We start from the raw sequence: 21295 nt of genomic DNA on the forward strand, positions 1-21295 counted from the left end.
GGATGGGAAGGGACGGGAGTGCCGGGGGAGGGGTAGGGGACCGCAGGCACCATGGGTAGGGTAGGAGCAGGTACGGGTGGTGCGGCAGATGGGAAAGGAGGTCCGGAGGTGCTGCAGGTGGTGGAGGGGCAGGTGCGGGGGTGCCATTGGTGGGGGAGGGGTGGGTGAGGGGGGGACCGCGGATGGAGGAGGGTGTCTGCAGATGCTGCGGGTGGAGGGGGGCAGGTGTGGGGGGAGACATATAAGGGGGTGAATGGTGGAGGGGGCCTGGAGGTGCTGTGGGTGGTGAAGGGGCGGAGGAGTGGGAGCCACGGGTGGTGGAGGGGGTCTGGAGGCACAGCATGTGGGGGAGGGGTGGAGTGCCGCATGTGGTGGAGGGGAAGGTGCGGAGGTGTGGTGCATTGGGGAGAGGCCTGGAGGCGCTGCGGGTACTGTACATGCCATAAAAGGTAGTTGGAGGGTATGCAGTAACAGGGCCAGGACAGGGTGACAGGGTCAGAACAGGGTTGACGGGGCCAGGACAGGAGTGACAGGGTCAGAACAGGGGTGACGGTGCCAGGACAGGAGTGACGGGGCCAGGACAGGGGCGATGGGGCCAGGACAGAAATGACAGGGATAGGATAGGGGTGACAGTGCCAGGGTAGGGGCGGCAGGACCAGGACAGGGGTGACGGGGCCAGTATAGTGTTGACAGGGCAAGCACAGGGGTGACAGGGCCAGGATAGGGGTAACAGGGCCAGCATAAGGGTGACAGGGCCAGGATAAGGGTGAAAGGGCCAGGATAAGGGTGAAAGGGCCAGGATAAGGGTGGCAGGGCAAGGCCAGGGGTGACAGGGACATGACAGAACACAGGGCACGGGAGAGATTGGTATTAGGGACAAAACAGTGGTGACAGACAGATGTGTCTTACCGGAGTCACTGCTGCTGGCTGCTGCTGTTCCACTCCAACCTGTTGGGATCTGCTGCTGCTGGAGACTTGGCATGGCTGACTCTCTCAGGCTGGAGTCCTGCTTCCTCTGCCCGTCCGCATCCCTCCCCCCCTCCTCAGTCACACACCGCAGACCTCGCGCAGCTGCCGGGCACTGTGGTAAGGTGAGACTGGAAATGACTGGTTAGCCCCCAGGAGATGCTGCGGCTGGAGGGAGGAGGGGGTCATAGCATGCACGTGGCACGGACCTTGCGGCTTCCGGGCACTGTGGTAAGGGGAGACTGGGAGTGACTGGTTAGCTCCCAGGAGAAGCTGCGGCTGGAGGGAGGAGTGGGTCGGAGCCTGCAAGCAGCTCGGATTTCTGCAGCGCTACCCGCCAGCTAAAGTGTGTGAATGAGCTGGGCGCACCTCACTGCGCGTGGCAGCGCTGCAGCTAGCGGTGGGGTTGCCGGGGCAGGAGATAACAGAGGCAGTACGGAACCTGCACAGCGGCAGGTGCCCCACAAAACTGCAGCTAAGAAGCGTGGAGTGTGCCAGAAAGTGACGCTCCTCCGCGCCAGAGAGACCCTGCTGAGTATGCCGATGTGGGGGGTCAAGCACACAGTGAGCCGGTGCCCGTCTGTCTGTATGACATACCCCTCACACACCCCCATACCTCCCAAATGTCCCGATTTTCGCGGGACAGTCCCATTTTTTTGGGGTCTGTCCCGCCGTCCCACCCGCGGGTCGCAGTGTCCCGCGGTGGGGGGGGGGGGGGCAGTTGGAAAGCTCCTGTACTCGCTGTTCTGCTTAGCAGAGCAGTGGTGAATAGTGGAGACAGAGGGAGAGGGGGCATCAGGGGGTACGGATTAAGGGGGGGTTCCAGCAGCAGATTAAGGGGGGGGCAGGGGGTACGTACCGTTGGCCCCACAGTTTTAGGGGGCCCCCCAGGCTGGAGTAGCTCTGACCCAGCTCAGAAGCTCCCCCCCCCCCCCGTCCTGCCAGCAACAACGGCAGCATTGTGCTACAGTCAGCACACGCTGCTGCGTATTGGCAGGTCTGTGGTGTTACAGGGAGGCAGCAGTCTCCCTGCTTTCTTCTGCCTGTGCGGGTGTGTAGGGGGGAGCGACCACCTCCTCTGGATTTAGCCGTAGCCGAGGGGCTAAAATCCCATTAAAAAAAGAAAAAGAAAAATCGGAATTTGCATAAGGGGCGTGGCCGCGCGACCGCGATTAGGCCACGCCCCCAAACCCACAGCAGGCATAGCCATGAGATAGGGCTCCCCTGTCTCAAGTGCCCTGGGCCCCCCGGACTCATAATCAGCCCCTGGGGGCATGCCAGCAGCTCACAGAGCGCTGGGCATGCCCCCACACTGACGAAAACGGGGACCCTCCCGTGAAGCCACGCCCCCTTTTTGCCGAGTGTGTGTCCCTCCTTCTGCCTGAAGAAAGCTCCTGCAGAAAGCTGAGAGGTATGCACCCCTGCCTGTGCCATGCCCATACCATCTGCTTCTGCTCCTAGTCTCCTGTAGATTTGGCCAGATCTGTGACTCATTTGACTAACTCCGCCCAGTGTTGTGACTCCGCCCAGCGTTAGCAAATGAATCACAAAGTCACAGATCTGGGCTATTATATAGGAGATTATATAGGAGATATGGCAGCAGTGGACATATAGCAGCAGCGTATACCTGTCACAACTGAGGGCTGATGACGGTAACTGGAAGCCTCAGTTGTAGGGGCTGACTGGTACCGGAATTTAGGAGGAGAGAGTGGACTCCTAGACATGCGCACAGTAGTAGTAATAGAAGCCCGAAGGCGTGACCACGACAACTGAAATAACTTTGAAGGTTTTTATTAAATAAAAGTCAAATAAGGTGCATTGAAATAATACTGTCACCAGGGATAAAGAACATACTACTGGTTGAGACCAGTAATCCGAAATGAATAAAAAGTTCTGTAAAAACTTGAGGACTCAGGTGAGGACTAACGTGATGATGAAGATGATTCGTGAAGCTGTAAATAATGTAAGTGTTCGTGAGTAAACAGAAGATGAAGCTGAGGTTTGCAGGTAAATGGGAACTGAGGCTGGGGTTCGCTGGTAAATAAGAAATGCAGCTGGAGTTTGCTGGTAAATATGAAATGCAGCTGGGGTTCGCTGGTAAATAAAAAATGCAGCTGGGGTTCGCTGGTAAATAAGGAATGCAGCTGGGGTTCGCTGGTAAATAAGAAATGCAGCTGGGGTTCGCTGGTAAGTAAGGAATGCAGCTGGGGTTCGCTGGTAAATAAGGAATGCAGCTGGGGTTCGCTGAGAAATAAGAAATGCAGCTGGGATTCGCTGGTAAATAAGGAATGCAGCTGGGGTTCGCTGGGAAGCCAGAGTATACACACTACTTAGCACTGGATGCGGGAACACAGAGAAGCAGGCTGCTCCACAAGCTGGATACAGGAGAGCTGGAATGCACCACGGGAGGAAACCACTGGAGAGTCAGGCTGAGCTGCAGAGAGAGTCCACAGAGAACTGCACACTGGAGTAGCTGAAGGAAACAGAAGCACTGACAATCTTCTGGGTGTGGAACCAGGATATTTATACCCACGGCTTAGCAGGGATTGGTGGGCAATTAGGCTCCAGCACTGTCAGCACTGCGGATAGGAGGAACAATGTCATGTGATGAAGTCCAACATGGCTGCGCCCATGAACACACACACAGAAGGGGAACTAAGTACTTTAGCCATGTAGCAATGGCGGCGGAGGCCGCAACAGCAGAGCTTCACGCACCCAGACGCACACAGCGGCCACAGGAACGGCAGAGACACATGGAGGACGTGTATCCAGGAGAGGTCCTCGGATGCGGCGGTGATGGCCGCGGCGGGGCTGAGAGCACCACACTTCCGTGAGTACACATACCCGGGTGAATGCTAAGACCAGCGCTGCAGGCCACAACCAAGGTTAAAGCCTGGCCCTGGCCCGCTGAGCCAACCTCAGGAGGCACCTAACGGGCAGAAAATGGCGTCTCAGTACCCGGATCGTGACAATACCACTGTGACTGCCTCATCACTGGAATGACTGATGAGACAGGACACTACCATTGGTCTGATGCAGCACAAACACAGCAACACTGTAAGGGACTTGTGGTTGTTGTTATAATTATTATATGGCAGCAGTGGACATATAGCAGCAGCGTTTCTCGTTACTGGAATGACTGATGAGACAGGACACTACCACTGGTCTAATGCAGAACAACACAACAATACTGTAAGAGACTTGTGGTTGTTATTATTATACGGCAGCAGTGGATATATAGCAGCAGCGTATATGGTCAGTGGAATGACTGATGAGACAGGACACTACCACTGGTCTGATGCAGCACAATACAGTCAACAACACTTTATGCAGCTACACTGGCAGGAGAGGACACCAACACTGTGACTGCCTGGACTGATGCAGTACAATACACTGTGACTACACTGGACTGGACTGAGCAGCAGGGCCGTAACTACGTGTGTACCAAGTGGGCTTGGCACACAGCGCAGTTGCCCTGAGGGCGCACGGCCAGCGGCATGTAATGAGTCAAATTGACTCATTACATGCCGCCTCTGAAGTCTGCGCCGTGCGCCGCCGCCGCACTGGGGAGGAGAGCAGCGCTGGGCAGCGGAGAAGGAGGAGGAGGGAGGGGGACTGGAGCCGCAGCAGGGCTATTTCATTGGTAGTAAGCGCCGCTGCAGCACTCCCCTCTCCTTCCGTATTGGCTGCCCGACGCTGCTGTGGATGCTGGGATGCGGTTCCTCCATACCAGCATCCACAGCAGCGCCAGGCAGCCAATACGGAAGGAGAGGGGACAGCTGCAGCGGCGCTCACTACCAATGAAATAGCGCTGCTGCGGCTCCAGTCCCCCTGCCTCCTCCTCCTTTTCACCTGCCTGCACCGAGGGAGCTGCACGAGGAGCCTGACTGCCAGATGGTAAGTATCTCTCTTTCTCTCTCTCTCTCTCTCTCTCTCTCTCTCACTCTCTCTGGGACACCGTCTGCCATAATGTATAAAAAGGGGGCCTGGCTGCCGCAATGTGTAAAAAGGGGGTCTGGCTGCCGCAATGTGTAAAAAGGGGGACTGCCTGCCGCAATGTGTAAAAAGGTGGACTGGCTGCCACAATGTGTAAAAAGGGGGACTGCCTGCCGCAATGTGTAAAAAGGGGGACTGGCTGCCGTAATGTGTAAAAAGGGGGACTGCCTGCCGCAATGTGTAAAAAGGGGGACTGGCTGCCGTAATGTGTAAAAAGGGGGACTGGCTACCGTGATGTGTAAAAAGGGGGACTGGCTGCCGCAATGTGTAAAAAGGGGGACTGGCTGCCGCAATGTGTAAAAAGGGGGACTGGCTGCTGCAGTGTAAAAGGGGGACTGGCTGCCGCAATGTGTAAAAAGGGGGACTGGCTGCCGCAATGTGTAAAAAGGGGGACTGGCTGCTGCAATGTGTAAAAAGGGGGACTGTCTGCTGTAATGTGTAAAAAGGGGGACTGTCTGCTGTAATGTGTAAAAAGGGGACGCTGTCTGCTGTAATGTATAAAAGGGGCTCTACCTGGTGTAGTGGCGCTACTGTGCAGCGTAATTTGAATAATGGAGACTACTGTGCACCGTAGTATGAATTTCTATTATTTAGTGGCCATGCCCCTTCCCCATGAAGCCACGCCCCTATATATTTTTCACGCGCCTACGGCGCACACTGCCCCTGTCTTACATGGTGGGGGACGCCAATGTCATTTCTTTCACACAGCACTAAAATGCCTAGTTATGGCACTGCTGAGCAGCACAACACAGCACAAGACTTGCCACCCCACTTTCCCGCCTCCACACAGACACTGGAGGATGGAGACACGTCCTCTCACTACACTCTCCGAGACTGGAGCGAAAATGGCGTGCGGCTCCTTATATGAAACCAAATCCCACGAGAATCCAACAGCGGGATGATGACGTTTTGCCGCGTTCGGGTTTCCGAGTTAGGCGGGAAAGCCCGAGCCTGACTCGGGGGCGGGCTCTGAAGGCAAAGTCCGGTAGGGTTCGGTTCTCTGAGAACCAAATCCGCTCATCTCTAATTGTAATGTATATTTTATATTGTACACATTGATCACAAAATGTTCTTGTAAACAATATTTGCAGTTTTTCCTTCAGGGACTAACACAAAAAGATGCTTGGGGCTACTAACTTGTGAGTAAGCCATGTAAAGCTGCCCATGGGAGAAGCAGCTGGTCCTGAGATCTACATCTGCAGCCCTGAGCGTTTGGCCCTGCGACTTGTTGATCGTCATAGCAAAGCAGACAATTACAGGGAACTGCAGGAGCTTGAATTTAAAAGAAAAATTGTTGGAGATAACTAGAGATGAGCGGGTTCGGTTCGTCGAGATCCGAACCCCCACGAACTTCACATGGTTTACACGGGTCCGAGGCAGCCTCGGATCTTCCCGCCTTGCTCGGTTAACCCGAACGAGGCCGAACGTCATCATCCCGCTGTCGAATTCTCGCGAGATTCGTATTCCATATAAAGAACCGCGCGTCGCCGCCATTTTCACTTATGCATTGTAGATATAGCGGAGAGGACGTGGCTACATTCTCTGCCTGAAAAGCTCAATATCTGTGCTCAGTGTGCTGCATTGTGGTGACCACCAGTATATTACAGTAGTACAGTACAGTAGGCCATTGCTGTATCTTGCAGCTCCGTGTCAGACTCAGTTCTAGTATCCTGATCAGCGCTCAATATCTGCTGCATTGTTGTGTGACCAGTATATACTATAGTAGAGATGTGCACCGGACATTTTTTGGGTTTTGTGTTTTGGTTTTGGATTCGGTTCCGCGGCCGTGTTTTGGATTCGGACGCGTTTTGGCAAAACCTCCCTGAAAATGTTTTGTCGGATTCGGGTGTGTTTTGGATTCGGGTGTTTTTTTTAAAAAAAAACCTAAAAAACTAGTGATGTGCACCAGAAATTTTTCGGGTTTTGTGTTTTGGTTTTGGATTCGGTTCCGCGGCCGTGTTTTGGATTCGGACGCGTTTTGGCAAAACCTCCCTGAAAATTTTTTGTCGGATTTGGGTGTGTTTTGGATTCGGGTGTTTTTTTTACAAAAAACCCTCAAAAACAGCTTAAATCATAGAATTTGGGAGTCATTTTGATCCCATAGTATTATTAACCTCAATAACCATAATTTCCACTCATTTTCAGTCTATTCTGAACACCTCACACCTCACAATATTATTTTAAGTCCTAAAACTTGCACTGAGGTCGCTGGATGACTAAGCTAAGCGACCCAAGTGGCCGACACAAACACCTGGCCCATCTAGGATTGGCACTGCAGTGTCAGACAGGATGGCACTTCAAAAAAATAGTCCCAAAACAGCACATGATGCAAAGAAAAAAAGAGGTGCACCAAAGTCGCTGGATGGCTAAGCTAAGCGACACAAGTGGCCGACACAAACACCCTGGCCCATCTAGGAGTGGCACTGCAGTGTCAGGCAGGATGGCACTTCAAAAAAATAGTCCCCAAACAGCACATGATGCAAAGAAAAATGAAAGAAAAAAGAGGTGCAAGATGGAATTGTCCTTGGGCCCTCCCACCCACCCTTATGTTGTATAAACAGGACATGCACACTTTAACTAACCCATCATTTCAGCGACAGGGTCTGCCACACAACTGTGACTGAAATGACTGGTTGGTTTGGGCCCCCACCAAAAAAGAAGCAATCAATCTCTCCTTGCACAATCTGGCTCTACAGAGGCAAGAAGTCCACCTCCTCCTCATCGTCCGATTCCTCACCCCTTTCACTGTGTACATCCCCCTCCTCTCAGATTATTAATTTGTCCCCACTGGAATCCACCATCTCAGGTCCCTGTGTACTTTCTGGAGGCAATTGCTGGTGAATGTCTCCACGGAGGAATTGATTATAATTCATTTTGATGAACATCATCTTCTCCACATTTTCTGGAAGTAACCTCGTACGCCGATTGCTGACAAGGTGAGCGGCTGCACTAAACACTCTTTCGGAGTACACACTGGAGGGGGGGGAAACTTAGGTAAAATAAAGCCAGTTTGTGCAAGGGCCTCCAAATTGCCTCTTTTTCCTGCCAGTATACGTACGGACTGTCTGACGTGCCTACTTGGATGCGGTCACTCATATAATCCTCCACCATTCTTTCAATGGTGACAGAATCATATGCAGTGACAGTAGATGACATGTCAGTAATCGTTGGCAGGTCCTTCAGTCCGGACCAGATGTCAGCACTCACTCCAGACTGCCCTGCATCACCGCCAGCGGGTGGGCTCGGAATTCTTAGCCTTTACCTCGCACCCCCAGTTGCGGGAGAATGTGAAGGAGGAGCTGTTGACGGGTCATGTTCCGCTTGACTTGACAATTTTCTCACCAGCAGGTCTTTGAACCTCTGCAGACTTGTGTCTGCCGGAAAGAGAGATACAACGTAGGTTTTAAATCTAGGATCGAGCACGGTGGCCAAAATGTAGTGCTCTGATTTCAACAGATTGACCACCCGTGAATCCTGGTTAAGCGAATTAAGGGCTCCATCCACAAGTCCCACATGCCTAGCGGAATCGCTCTGTTTTAGCTCCTCCTTCAATGTCTCCAGATTCTTCTGCAAAAGCCTGATGAGGGGAATGACCTGACTCAGGCTGGCAGTGTCTGAACTGACTTCACGTGTGGCAAGTTCAAAGGGATGCAGAACCTTGCACAACGTTGAAATCATTCTCCACTGCGCTTGAGTCAGGTGCATTCCCCCTCCTTTGCCTATGTCGTAGGCAGATATATAGGCTTGAATGGCCTTTTGCTGCTCCTCCATCCTCTGAAGCATATAGAGGGTTGAATTCCACCTCGTTACCACCTCTTGCTTCAGATGATGGCAGGGCAGGTTCAGGACTGTTTGCTGGTGCTCCAGTCTTCGGCACGCGGTGGCTGAATGCCGAAAGTGGCCCGCAATTCTTCGGGCCACCGACAGCATCTCTTGCATGCCCCTGTCATTTTTTAAATAATTCTGCACCACCAAATTCAATGTATGTGCAAAACATGGGACGTGCTGGAATTTGCCCAGATGTAATGCACGCACAATATTGGTGGCGTTGTCCGATGTCACAAATCCCCAGGAGAATCCAATTGGGGTAAGCCATTCTGCGATGATGTTCCTCAGTTTCCGTAAGAGGTTGTCAGCTGTGTGCCTCTTATGGAAAGCGGTAATACAAAGCGTAGCCTGCCTAGGAACGAGTTGGCGTTTGCGAGATGCTGCTACTGCTGCCGCCGCTGCTGTTCTTTCTGCGGGAGGCAATACATCTACCCAGTGGGCTGTCACAGTCATATAGTCCTGAGTCTGCCCTGCTCCACTTGTCCACATGTCTGTGGTTAAGTGGACATTGGGTACAACTGCATTTTTTAGGACACTGGTGACTCTTTTTCTGACGTCTGTGTACATTTTCGGTATCGCCTGCCTAGAGAAATGGAACCTAGATGGTATTTGGTACCGGGGACACAGTACCTCAATCAAGTCTCTAGTTCCCTGTGAATTAATGGTGGATAACGGAACCACGTTTCTCACCGCCCAGGCTGCCAAGGCCTGAGTTATCCGCTTTGCAGCAGAATGACTGCTGTGATATTTCATCTTCCTCGCAAAGGACTGTTGGACAGTCAATTGCTTACTGGAAGTAGTACAAGTGGTCTTCCGACTTCCCCTCTGGGATGACGATCGACTCACAGCAGCAACAACAGCAACGCCAGCAGCAGTCGGCGTTACACTCAAGGATGCATCGGAGGAATCCCAGGCAGAGAGGACTCGTCAGACTTGACAGTGACATGGCCTGCAGGACTATTGGCTTTCCTGTGTAAGGAGGAAATTGACACTGAGGGAGTTGGTGGTGTGATTTGCAGGAGCTTGGTTACAAGAGGAAGGGATTTAGTGGTCAGTGGACTGCTTCCGCTGTCATCCAAAGTTTTTGAACTTGTCACTGACTTCTGATGAATGCGGTCCAGGTGACGTATAAGGGAGGATGTTCCTAAGTGGTTAACCTCCTTACCCCAACTTATTACAGCTTGACAAAGGCGACACAAGGCTTGACACCAGTTGTCTGCATGTCTGTTGAAATAATTCCACACCGAAGAGGTGATTTTTTTTGTATTTTGACCAGGCATGTCAATGGCCATATTCGTCCCACGGACAACAGGTGTCTCCCCGGGTGCCTGACTTAAACAAACCACCTCACCATCAGAATCCTCCTTGTCAATTTCCTCCCCAGCGCCAGCAACACCCATATCCTCATCCTGGTGTACTTCAACAGTGACATCTTCAATTTGACTATCAGGTACTGGACTGCGGGTGCTCCTTCCAGCAATTGCAGGGGGAGTGCAAATGGTGGAAGGCGCAACCTCTTCCCGTCCAGTGTTGGGAAGGTCAGGCATCGCAACCGACACAATTGGACTCTCCTTGGGGATTTGTGATTTAGAAGAATGCACAGTTCTTTGCTGTGCTTTTGCCAGCTTAACTCTTTTAAGTTTTCTAGCAGGAGGATGAGTGCTTCCATCCTCATGTGAAGCTGAACCACTAGCCTTGAACATAGGCCAGGGCCTCAGCTGTTCCTTGCCACTCTGTGTCGTAAATGGCACATTGGCAAGTTTACGCTTCTCCTCAGACGATTTTGATTTAGATTTTTGGGTCATTTTACTGAGCTTTATTTTTTTGGATTTTACATGCTCTCTATTATGACATTGTGCATCGGCCTTGGCAGAAGACGTTGATGGCATTTCATCGTCTCGGCCATGACTAGTGGCAGCAGCTTCAGCACGAGGTGGAAGTGGATCTTGATCTTTCCCTATTTTACCCTCCACATTTTTGTTCTCCATTTTTTAATGTGTGGAATTATATGCCAGTAATATATCAACAGCAATGGCCTACTACTATGTATACTGCACACAACTGAAATGCACCACAGGTATGGATGGATAGTATACTTGACGACACAGAGGTAGGTAGAGCAGTGGCCTACTGTACCGTACTGCTATATATTATATACTGGTGGTCAGCAAAATTATGCACTGTCCTCCTACTATATATATACTGTGCAATACTTAAATGCACCACAGGTATGGATGGACAGTATAATTGACGACACACAGGTAGGTAGAGCAGTGGCCTACTGTACCGTACTGCTATATAACTTCTTATGAAGTATAATGTAACATATGTATAATGCATAATTCATGTGCACTAGGATAAAGACTGAAACCTGATCCCTAGAGGAGAAGGAGGAGGGCCCACAGGTAGTGGGGCCTACCGGTGGTTTCCCCTGTTCCCCTGTGGTCCAGTCAGACTCTGCTATGAAGTAATAGGCAGTATGTAATGAAGTCCAAGTTCAGAGGTCGTGAGGAATACCAGCCAAACTCAGATGTTTTGTTAAAGGGGCAATCATATACAAGGGATGGTTTAGCCTTGTACAGTATATGATTGCCCCTTTAAAAAAATGTCCGAGTTTGACCAGCATCCCGCACGGCCGCCGAACTCGGACTCATTACATCCCAGCCCATGTGTTTTTTTGCCCAGTATAGTGGGTATAATTTATGATAGATTATCAATTGGATGGATATTTTAGACAAAGGGCCTAATTCAGACCTGATCACTAGGCTGTGTTTTCATACAGCCTGCGATCAGATCTGAACTTCACATGCGTATGCACCGCAGTGACGGGAATCGCCGGGCAGCGACGTGGGGTTGCGAGAAAAGCGATCGCATGGGCGATCGCAAGGTGACTGACAGGAAGAGGCCATTTGTGGGTGGTAACTGACCGTTTTTAAGGAGTGTCCGGAGAAACGCAGGAGGGCATTGACTAAAGGGAGGGTTTCTGATGTCTGCACATGCAATCGCACCCCTGCACAGCGATTTCCCCCTCCCCCTGTAGGCGGCAACTACCTGATCGCAGGGATGCAAAAAACGCATCCTAGCGATCAGGTCTGAATTAGGCCCAATGTTCAATATAATTTACACTGTTCTGCATATTGTACAGTAATTCACAGTATATGGCAACTGTCATTACATTTCAGTAATATAATTGAAAAATAAAATAAAACTCATTAGCCCAGATTTATCAAGCCTTGGAGGGTGATAAGTTGCTTGGTGATATATGGGGGACATGTACCAAGCAGTGATAAAAGTGGAGAAGTGAGCCAGTGGAGAAGTTTCCCATGGCAACCAATCAGCTGCTCTTTATACTTTTATAGTACGCAGACAGTGCCGTTTCTAGCGGCGGGCGAGCCGTGCAACCGCACGGGGCGCCCGCCGGGGCACTTTCAGGTCCTTTTCCCCCTCCTCACCCTTCCCGAGTACTCCTGTTCGGGGGGCGGAGTTTAGAGCAATGACGCGATTGCGTCGTGACGTCACGACGCAATCGCGTCATTTCGCGAAACTCCGCCCCCCGAACAGGAGTACTGATGACAAGAGGAGGGGGAGCCAGCTGGAAGGAGGAGGCAGCCGGCGCGCGGGCCGAAGAGCGGGAAGAGCCTCTTCATACTGATTGTAAGTATTCTCTCCCCCCCCCCTCCCTCCCTCCCTCCCTCTCTCTCCCCCTACTTGACACTTGCCTGCTGTTACCGTACTGTGTAAAATTAGGACACTTGCCTGCAATACTGTGTAAAGTGGGGACACTTGCCTGCAATACTGTGTAAAGTGGGGACACTTGCCTGCAATACTGTGTAAAATGGGGACACTTGCCTGCAATACTGTGTAAAAATGGGGACACTTGCCTGCAATACTGTGTAAAATGGGGACACTTGCCTGCAATACTGTGTAAAATGGGGACACTTGCCTGCAATACTGTGTAAAAATGGGGACACTTGCCTGCCGTACTGTGTAAAATGGGGACACTTGCCTGCCGTACTGTGTAAAATGGGGACTCTTGGCTGCCGTACTGTGTAAAATGGGGACATGTGCCTGCTGTAATGTGTAAAATGGGGACATGTGCCTGCCGTACTGTGTAAAATGGGAACGCTTGCCTGCCGTGCTGTGTAAAATGGGGACATGTGCCTGCCGTGCTGTGTAAAATGGGGACATGTGCCTGCCGTAATGTGTAAAATGGGGACGCTTGCCTGCCGTACTGTGTAAAATGGGGACATGTGCCTGCCGTAATGTGTAAAATGGGAACCCGTGCCTGCCGCAATGTATAAAATGGGAACCCGTGCCTGCCGCAATGTATAAAATAGGAAACCGTGCCTGCCGCAATGTATAAAATGGGAAGCCGTGCCTGCCGCAATGTGTAAAATGGGGACTTTATTTCCTGTGGTGGCCGTGATGATGAGATCATTAATGAGGCCACACACCCTTGCCGGGAGCGCGCGCGCCTTAGGCGCTTGCTTGCTTTTTCTATCTATGGGGGGGGGGGGCGCATTTTGAAATCTTGCACTGGGAGCCAAATTGGCTAGAAACAGCCCTGTACGCAGATTATAAATGTTATGTCAATGCTGATTAGTTGCCATGGGCAACTTCTCCACTGGCTCACATCTCCACTTTTATCACTGCTTAGTACATATCCCCCATAGTACCAGACAACCAGCTCCTAACTGCCATGTTACAGTCTGTTTGAAAACTGACAGGACCTGACTGGTTGGTACTTTATCACCATGCAATTTATCACTCTCTAAGGCTTCATAAATCCGGGCCATTATACCTTTTTATGATCTCATAAATTGTTATGTTGGTGATTTTTGTATTGTGTATTTTTCAGGGTCACGGACATTACAGAAGTGTTCCATGTATCCCTGGAAGAAATCTTGGGTTATTTAAAGGCCATATGTACGTGCCACAAATTTCTAAGTGAGGATAGGGCTGGAGCCACTGCTTTTTTACAATCTGTGGAGAAAAGGTCAGTAATCAGGGCTGATATAAACAATGCTGGAAAAAAAAAACATTTTAGAGATACGGAAAAGAAATGGTATATCTGAAATATGAAATTGTTAATGTCAGTCCTGCTCTTTACCTCACCCACTGTCCAGTAGTATGAACCCTGCTGGTGCTGTGATCACATAGCACGGAGCCAGGATGTCGTGTGCCCTAGACTGCCAGCATTTATTCTTGGCACCCCTAGTCAAAATGTTTCTTGGTGAGAAATTCGGCAACAATTATTAAATTAATTGTACTTTCCCGTCATCCTTAGGATCAGCTATTTTGTGGCGGACAGGGTTTACTTCTGTTTGTCCACATATTTTATCATTGACTGCCACCAGCACTGGTTTAGCCTATCAAATTGACCATAAATAATTTGACTTGATCCTAGTCCACTAATACGTGTCACCCCTGCAAGTGCCCCGTGACACCCTAGGGTGCCCCAGTTTGGGAACCACTGTGATTGCCAATTCCTCCTGCAGTACTTTCATTAGATTGGGAAGGCCAAACTATCTCCTACACCACCTGCAAATTACTCTAGGTGGTTACAATTGACAATTTACTCATTCTTCCAGACATTAATGGGTTAAAGCTTCTTTCCCAACAGATCCCAAAGAATATGTTTTATTTTGCACTGCAAAAAAAAGCCATGCACTGATTATCCCCTCACCTCACTCTGGGGGTCATTCCGAGTTGTTCGCTCGGTAAAAATCTTCGCATCGCAGCGATTTTCCGCTTAATGCGCATGCGCAATGTCCGCACTGCGACTGCGCCAAGTAAATTTGCTATGAACTTAGGAATTTTACTCACGGCTTTTTCTTCGTTCTGGCGATCGTAATGTGATTGACAGGAAATGGGTGTTACTGGGCGGAAACAGGCCGTTTTATGGGCGTGTGTGAAAAAACGCTACCGTTTCCGGAAAAAACGCAGGAGTGGCCGGAGAAACGGGGGAGTGTCTGGGCGAACGCTGGGTGTGTTTGTGACGTCAAACCAGGAACGACAAGCACTGAACTGATCGCAGAAGCCGAGTAAGTCTGGAGCTACTCAGAAACTGCTACGAGGTGTGTAATCGCAATATTGCTAATACATCGTTCGCAATTTTAAGATGCTAAGATTCACTCCCAGTAGGCGGCGGCTTAGCATGAGCAAATCTGCTAAAATCCGCTTGCGAGCGAACAACTCGGAATGATCCCCTCTGTATTGACTTTAGGACCGGTTTGCTTTTTTCAACATAAACAGGGTCATCCACCATGTGTTCTGCATTACTGACATAATCAGCAATAACCATAAAAGAGTTGGACCCATTATTGGTGTGCTATGGGGTGACTGGTCACAGTAGGATGTTTCTACTCCCACCCCTTCCTTCGCTTAATCAAGTTCCCACCACATTTTCCTTGCCATGCTCCACTTTGTGGCGGTAACTAATACAGTCTTTGGAGTGGCTTCTAGTACAGTATCTAGAGCTGTGATCTCTTCTGTGCCCATCCGTAAACTTGTTGCCGCCAACTTGGCATAGTCACTGGACTATCTTTGCTTTTCTCCTGTTGGTGCCACAATCTTGTCACAGATCTCCAGTTTTCTCTCACCCCACTACTGTAGACAGGGCCGGACTGCCTATCTGGCACTTCTGGCAAATGCCAGACAGGCCGATGGACTGTTGGGCCAGTCGAGTGCACAGAGAGATGGGAAGGCTGTGCGCAGCGCAGCTCCCTGCTCTTTGGTTTGTCCCCTGCTGCCGTCGTCACTGCCCGTAGTGCCTTGTTGATAAGCAATATGGGGGCGTGCCACGAGTCCACACCACCTGACTCACGGCACGCCCCTTTTTGCAGTGTCCTTGCGCCTCTTTGTCATCGCACGCGCCTCCTTTCATGTGCACGGATGCCAGGGCCGGAAAGAGGTCCCAGTCCGTCCCTGACTATAGCCAATCACAGAAATTGTTGTCCTATTTAAAGCACTCACTCCATTGCTTCTAGGTTATATCCTTGTCTCTCCCTCTCTGACTCCAAGCTGTGATCCTGTAGGAATCTCAGCTTTTCCTCAATGAACAGTATTGCTGAGTTCTTGCTCCACTTATTTTGTGTGTCCTGCTGGAAGCCAGCATTGGATGTTCCATCTCCAGATGCTCTGTCTCTCTAGGGCCTCTCGGTGTAGGATGCCATGCTTCTCAATGCTACCTGTGCTCTAAGGCCTGGCTGCATTCCTCTCATTCCCCTCATTCATTCTTTGTTCCATAACTGTTTCTATGCCTTTCCCAGCTAGTCACCCGGTGTTCCCCGCAGGGGGCATGACCTGCAGAGTGCCTACCATGTACAAAGTACTTGAGACTTGTTTTATAATTTCTCATATGTCCTAGAGGATGCTGGGGTCCACTTCAGTACCATGGGGTATAGACGGTTCCACGGGAGCCAAGGGCACTTTAAGACTTTTTCAGAGTGTGAACTGGCTCCTCCCTCTATGCCCCTCCTCCAGACCTCAGTTTAGAAAATGTCCCCAGGCAGACTGGATGCACTCCAGAGTAGCTCTACTGAGTTTCTCTGAAAGACTTTATGTTAGGTTTTTTATTTTCAGGGAGGACTGCTGGCAACAGTCTCCCTGTTTCGTGGGACTTAAGGGGCAGAAGTAGGAACCAACTTCCTGAATAGTTAATGGCTCTGCTTCTGGCTGACAGGACAAAATTAGCTCCTGAAGGGTACTGAACACTAGCTGCGGCTATGCGCTCACTCCCACAGCCCACCATCACCCCCCTTACAGAGCCAGAAGTCAGAAGACAGGTGAGTGTACAGAAGAAGATCTTCAGTCATCATGACGGCTAAAAGGTACCACGCAGCGGGCGGGAACGCTGTGCGCCATGCTACCCATTAACAGGGGGGGGGCGCCCTGGGCAGCATGAACCTACTCAAACTGGCTAACAAGGGGACATAAGATGCTGAGGCACAGTCCTACCCCCGCCAGTATAAAAAAATATGTATTGAAAAGTCTGAGGGGACTTCCTCCTCAGTCAGCCACCACACTGCTCAGCGCCATTTTTTCTCCTAGCAAGCTGCAGAGAAGAACGCTGGTCATCCTCCCCTTCTGAACAAGTATCAGGGTGCGAAACAGGGGGGCACAGTATAAATTGGTGCTGTATGGTGAATTTGTCATTATAAAAGCGCTACAGGTCTGTGGGCATTTTGTGTTACACAGGGATTATATCACTAGCGCTGAGTTTGTGAACTGGCAAATCCTTTCTGTGTCCTTCTGACAGATTTTACTGTGGGTCTGTCCCCTATAAGTCCCGGAGTGTCTGTGGTGTGGTTGTGCATGTGTGTGACATGTCTGAGGCAGGGAGCTCTTCCCCTGAGGGAGCCATTTTAGGGACACAGAGTTGTAATGTGGTGGTGCTGCCGGCACACCACGAGCCTGAATGGGTGAAAAAATTACGTGATAGCGTGAATCATATCAGTAAGAGATTGGATAAGTCTGAGTCTCATGCAGAAAACTGGAGAAAATCAGTGGAAGATGTGATTTTTCATAGTTCTGCATTTTCTTCCACAGGGGACTCCTCTGGGTCACATAAGAGGCCATTAGCACAAATAGTACAAACTGATACCAACACGGACTCTGATTCCTGTGTCGACACTAGTGATTCCAGGGAAATAGATCCTAAATTGGCAAAAAGCATTCAATACATGATTGTTGCTATAAAGGAGGTCTTAGAAGTTTCGGAAGCTCCTCCTTTACCTCAGGAGAAGGCTTATTTTTATAAGGAAACGAAAATTAATGTAACTTTCCCTCCTTCTCACGAGCTGAATACTCTCTTTGAGGGAGTTTGGGCAAACCCTGAAAAGAAATTTCAGATTCCCAAAAGATTTCAGGTTGCTTATCCTTTCCCAGCAGAGGACAGGAAAAGGTGGGAGTCACCCCCCGTTTTAGACAGTGCCCTGTCACGATTAACTAAAAAGGTGATTCTCCCTGCGCCTGGGACGGCTTTACTAAAGGAGCCGGCAGACCGCAAGTTGGAGACTACGTTAAAATCTATTTATGTGGCCAATTGTACGCTACTCAGGCCCACCATTGCTTGTGCGTGGGTGAGTAGTGCTATTGAAAAATGGTCAGACAACTTGTCATCTGAAATTGACACGATAGAGACGATATACTCCTAACGTTAGGTCATATCACAGACGCTGCTACATACATGCTAGAAGCCATGAAAGATATTGGGCTCTTGGGTTCAAAAGCCGCTACCGTGGCAGTCTCAGCTCGGAGGGCATTGTGGATTCGCCAATGGAATGCTGACGCAGATTCCAAATATGGAGGCTCTCCCATATAAAGGTGAGGCCTTGTTTGGAGATAGGCTGGATGCTTTAGTCTCTGCGGCTACCGCTGGTAAGTCGACATTCTTGCCTTATGCTCCTGCGCCAGCAAAAAAGACACATCACTCTCAGATGCAGTCCTTTTGGCCCAACAGATACAAAAAGGGTAAAAGTTCCCCTTTCTTTGCAGGTAGAGGAAGGGGAAGAGGAAAAAAGTCCACAGCGTCCCCAGGATCACAGGAGCAGAAATCAAACCCTGCTTCTGCCAAACCTGCAACATGACGCTGGGGCTCCCTTGCGAGAGTCCGCTCGGGTGGGAGCACGTCTGAAACTTTTCAGTCAGCTCTGGGTTCAATCTGGCCTGGACCCATGGGTTTTGCAAATAGTGTCCCATGGATACAAGCTGGAGTTTCAAGACGTCCCCCCATGCCGATTTTTCAAAATCGACCTTGCCAGCTTCTCTCCCGGACAGAGAAGTAGTAACAGCTGCAATTCAAAAATTATGTCAGGATCAAGTCATTGTCCTGGTGCCCTTGTCACAACAAGGAGAAGGGTTTTATTCAAGCCTCTTCGTAGTTCCAAAGCCGGACGGCTCGGTCAGACCAATTTTAAACCTGAAATCTCTGAATCTCTACCTGAAAAGGTTCAAGTTCAAGATGGAATCTCTGAGACAAGTGATTTCCTGTCTGGAGGAAGGGGACTTCATGGTGTCAGTAGACAAAAAAGATGCTTACTTACATGTTCCCATTTATCCTCCTCATCAAGTTTATCTGAGATTCGCAGTACAGGATTGCCATTACCAGTTCCAGACGTTGCCGTTCGGACTCTCCACGGCACCAAGGGGATTCACCAAGGTGATGGCAGAGATGATGGTCCTCCTTCGACAACAAGGAGTCAATATAATTCCTTACCTGGACGATCTTCTGATAAAAGCGAGATCCAGGGAACGGTTGGTGCAGAACATTGCACTCTCCCTGTCAGTACTCCAACAACAGTCCGGATCCCACCTACACATGCACCAGAAGATAATCCTGTCCTCCAAAGCCAGGATTTCGCTCCTGTGGTGGCTACACAGTTCTCACCTATTAGAGGGACGCAGGTTCGGGATTCAGGACTGGGTCCTAGTAACCACGGATGCAAGTCTCCGAGGCTGGGGAGCAGTCACACAGGGAAAAAGCTTCCAAGGAAAATGGTCAAGTCAGGAAACCTGTCTTCACATAAACGTTCTGGAGTTGAGAGCCATTTACAACGGCCTTCTACAAGCGGTGCATCTTCTTCAAGATCAACCCATGCAGATCCAGTCGGACAATGTAACAGCAGTCGCGTACATAAACCGTCAGGGCGGAACGAAAAGCAGAGAGGCAATGGCAGAGGTGACAAAGATCCTCCTCTGGGCAGAAAGACATGCAAGAGCTCTGTCGGCAATTTTCATTCCGGGAGTGGACAACTGGGAAGCAGACTTCCTCAGCAGACACGATCTCCATCCAGGAGAGTGGGGCCTCCACCAAGAAGTCTTCGCAGAGGGGACAAGTCTTTGGGGAGTTCCTCAAGTAGACATGATGGCATCTCGTCTCAACAAGAAGCTTCAGAGATATTTTTCCAGGTCGAGAGACCCTCAAGCAATAGCAGTGGATGCACTGGTGGCCTAGTGGGTGTTTCGGTCGGTGTATGTCTTCCCTCCACTTCCACTAATACCAAAAGTTCTCAAGCTCATAAGAAGAACAAGGGTTCGAGCGATCCTCATTGTCCCAGACTGGCCAAGGAGGGTTTGGTATCCAGATCTTCAGGAGTTGCTCATAGAAGATCCTCGGCCTCTTCCTCTTCGCAAGGACCTGCTGCAGCAGGGGCCATGCGTGTATCAAGACTTGCCGTGGCTACGTTTGACGGCATGGCTGTTGAGCGCCGGATCCTAGCCTGAAAGGGTATTCCCAAAGAAATCATCCCCACTCTTATTCAGGCCAGGAAAGGAGTAACGTCTAGACATTACCACCGTATTTGGAGAAAATGTGTCTTGGTGTGAATCCAAGAAGGCTCCTACAGAAGAGTTTCAGTTGGGATGTTTTCTCCATTTTCTGCAGGCGGGTGTGGATGCGGGCCTAAGATTGGGTTTAATCAAGGTCCAGATTTCGGCCTTATCAGTTTTTTTTCCAAAAACAATTGGCCTCCCTTCCAGAGGTTCAGACGTTCGTGAAAGGGGTGCTGCACATCCAACCTCCATTTGTGCCTCCGGTGGCACCATGGGACCTTAATGTGGTGTTGCAGTTCCTTCAATATGATTGGTTTGAACCTCTACAGGAGATAGAATTGAAGTTTCTCACTTGGAAAGTGGTCATGCTAATGGTCTTGGCATCCGCAAGGCGGGTGTCTGAGTTGGGGGCCTTGTCTCACAAGAGCCCTTACCTGATCTTCCATGAAGATAGGGCAGAGTTGAGAACTCGCCAACAATTTCTTCCAAAGGTGGTTTCGTCTTTCCATATAAACCAACCTATTGTGGTGCCAGTGACTACTGACACCTTCACTGCGTCAAAGTCTCTTGATGTGATTAGAGCTTTGAAAATTTATGTCGCAAGAGCAGCTCGGATACGGAAAACAGAGGCTCTGTTTGTCCTGTATGCTCCCAACAAGATTGGGTGTCTTGCTTCTAAGCAGACCATTGCGCGCTGGATCAGAGGGACGATTCAGCATGCTCATTCCACGGCAGGATTGCCGATACCAAAGTCGGTAAAAGCCCATTCTACTAGAAAGGTGGGCTCATCCTGGGGGTCTCGGCATTACAGCTTTGCCGAGCAGCTACTTGGTCAGGGGAAAACACGTTTGCAAAGTTTTACAAGTTTGACACCTTGGCCGATGAGGACCTCAAGTTGGTCAATCGGTGCTGCAGGGTCATCCGCACTCTCCCGCCCGTACTGGAGCTTTGGTATAACCCCATGGTACTGAAGTGGACCCCAGCATCCTCTAGGACGTATGAGAAAACAGGATTTTAATACCTACCGGTAAATCCTTTTCTCCTAGTCCGTAGAGGATGCTGGGCACCCGACCCAGTGCGTACTTTACCTGCAGTTGTTCGTTTTGTTGTTGCACAAGTGTTGTGTTACGATTATTTTCAGCATGTTGTTGCAATTGTTCATGCCCGTTGGCATGTGTTATGTTGAGTGCCATGTTGTGCGGCATGGTTGATGTGTGAGCTGGTTTGAATC

This window comes from Pseudophryne corroboree, chromosome 7 (assembly GCF_028390025.1).
Source record: "Pseudophryne corroboree isolate aPseCor3 chromosome 7, aPseCor3.hap2, whole genome shotgun sequence".
Classification (NCBI taxonomy): Eukaryota; Metazoa; Chordata; class Amphibia; order Anura; family Myobatrachidae; genus Pseudophryne; species Pseudophryne corroboree.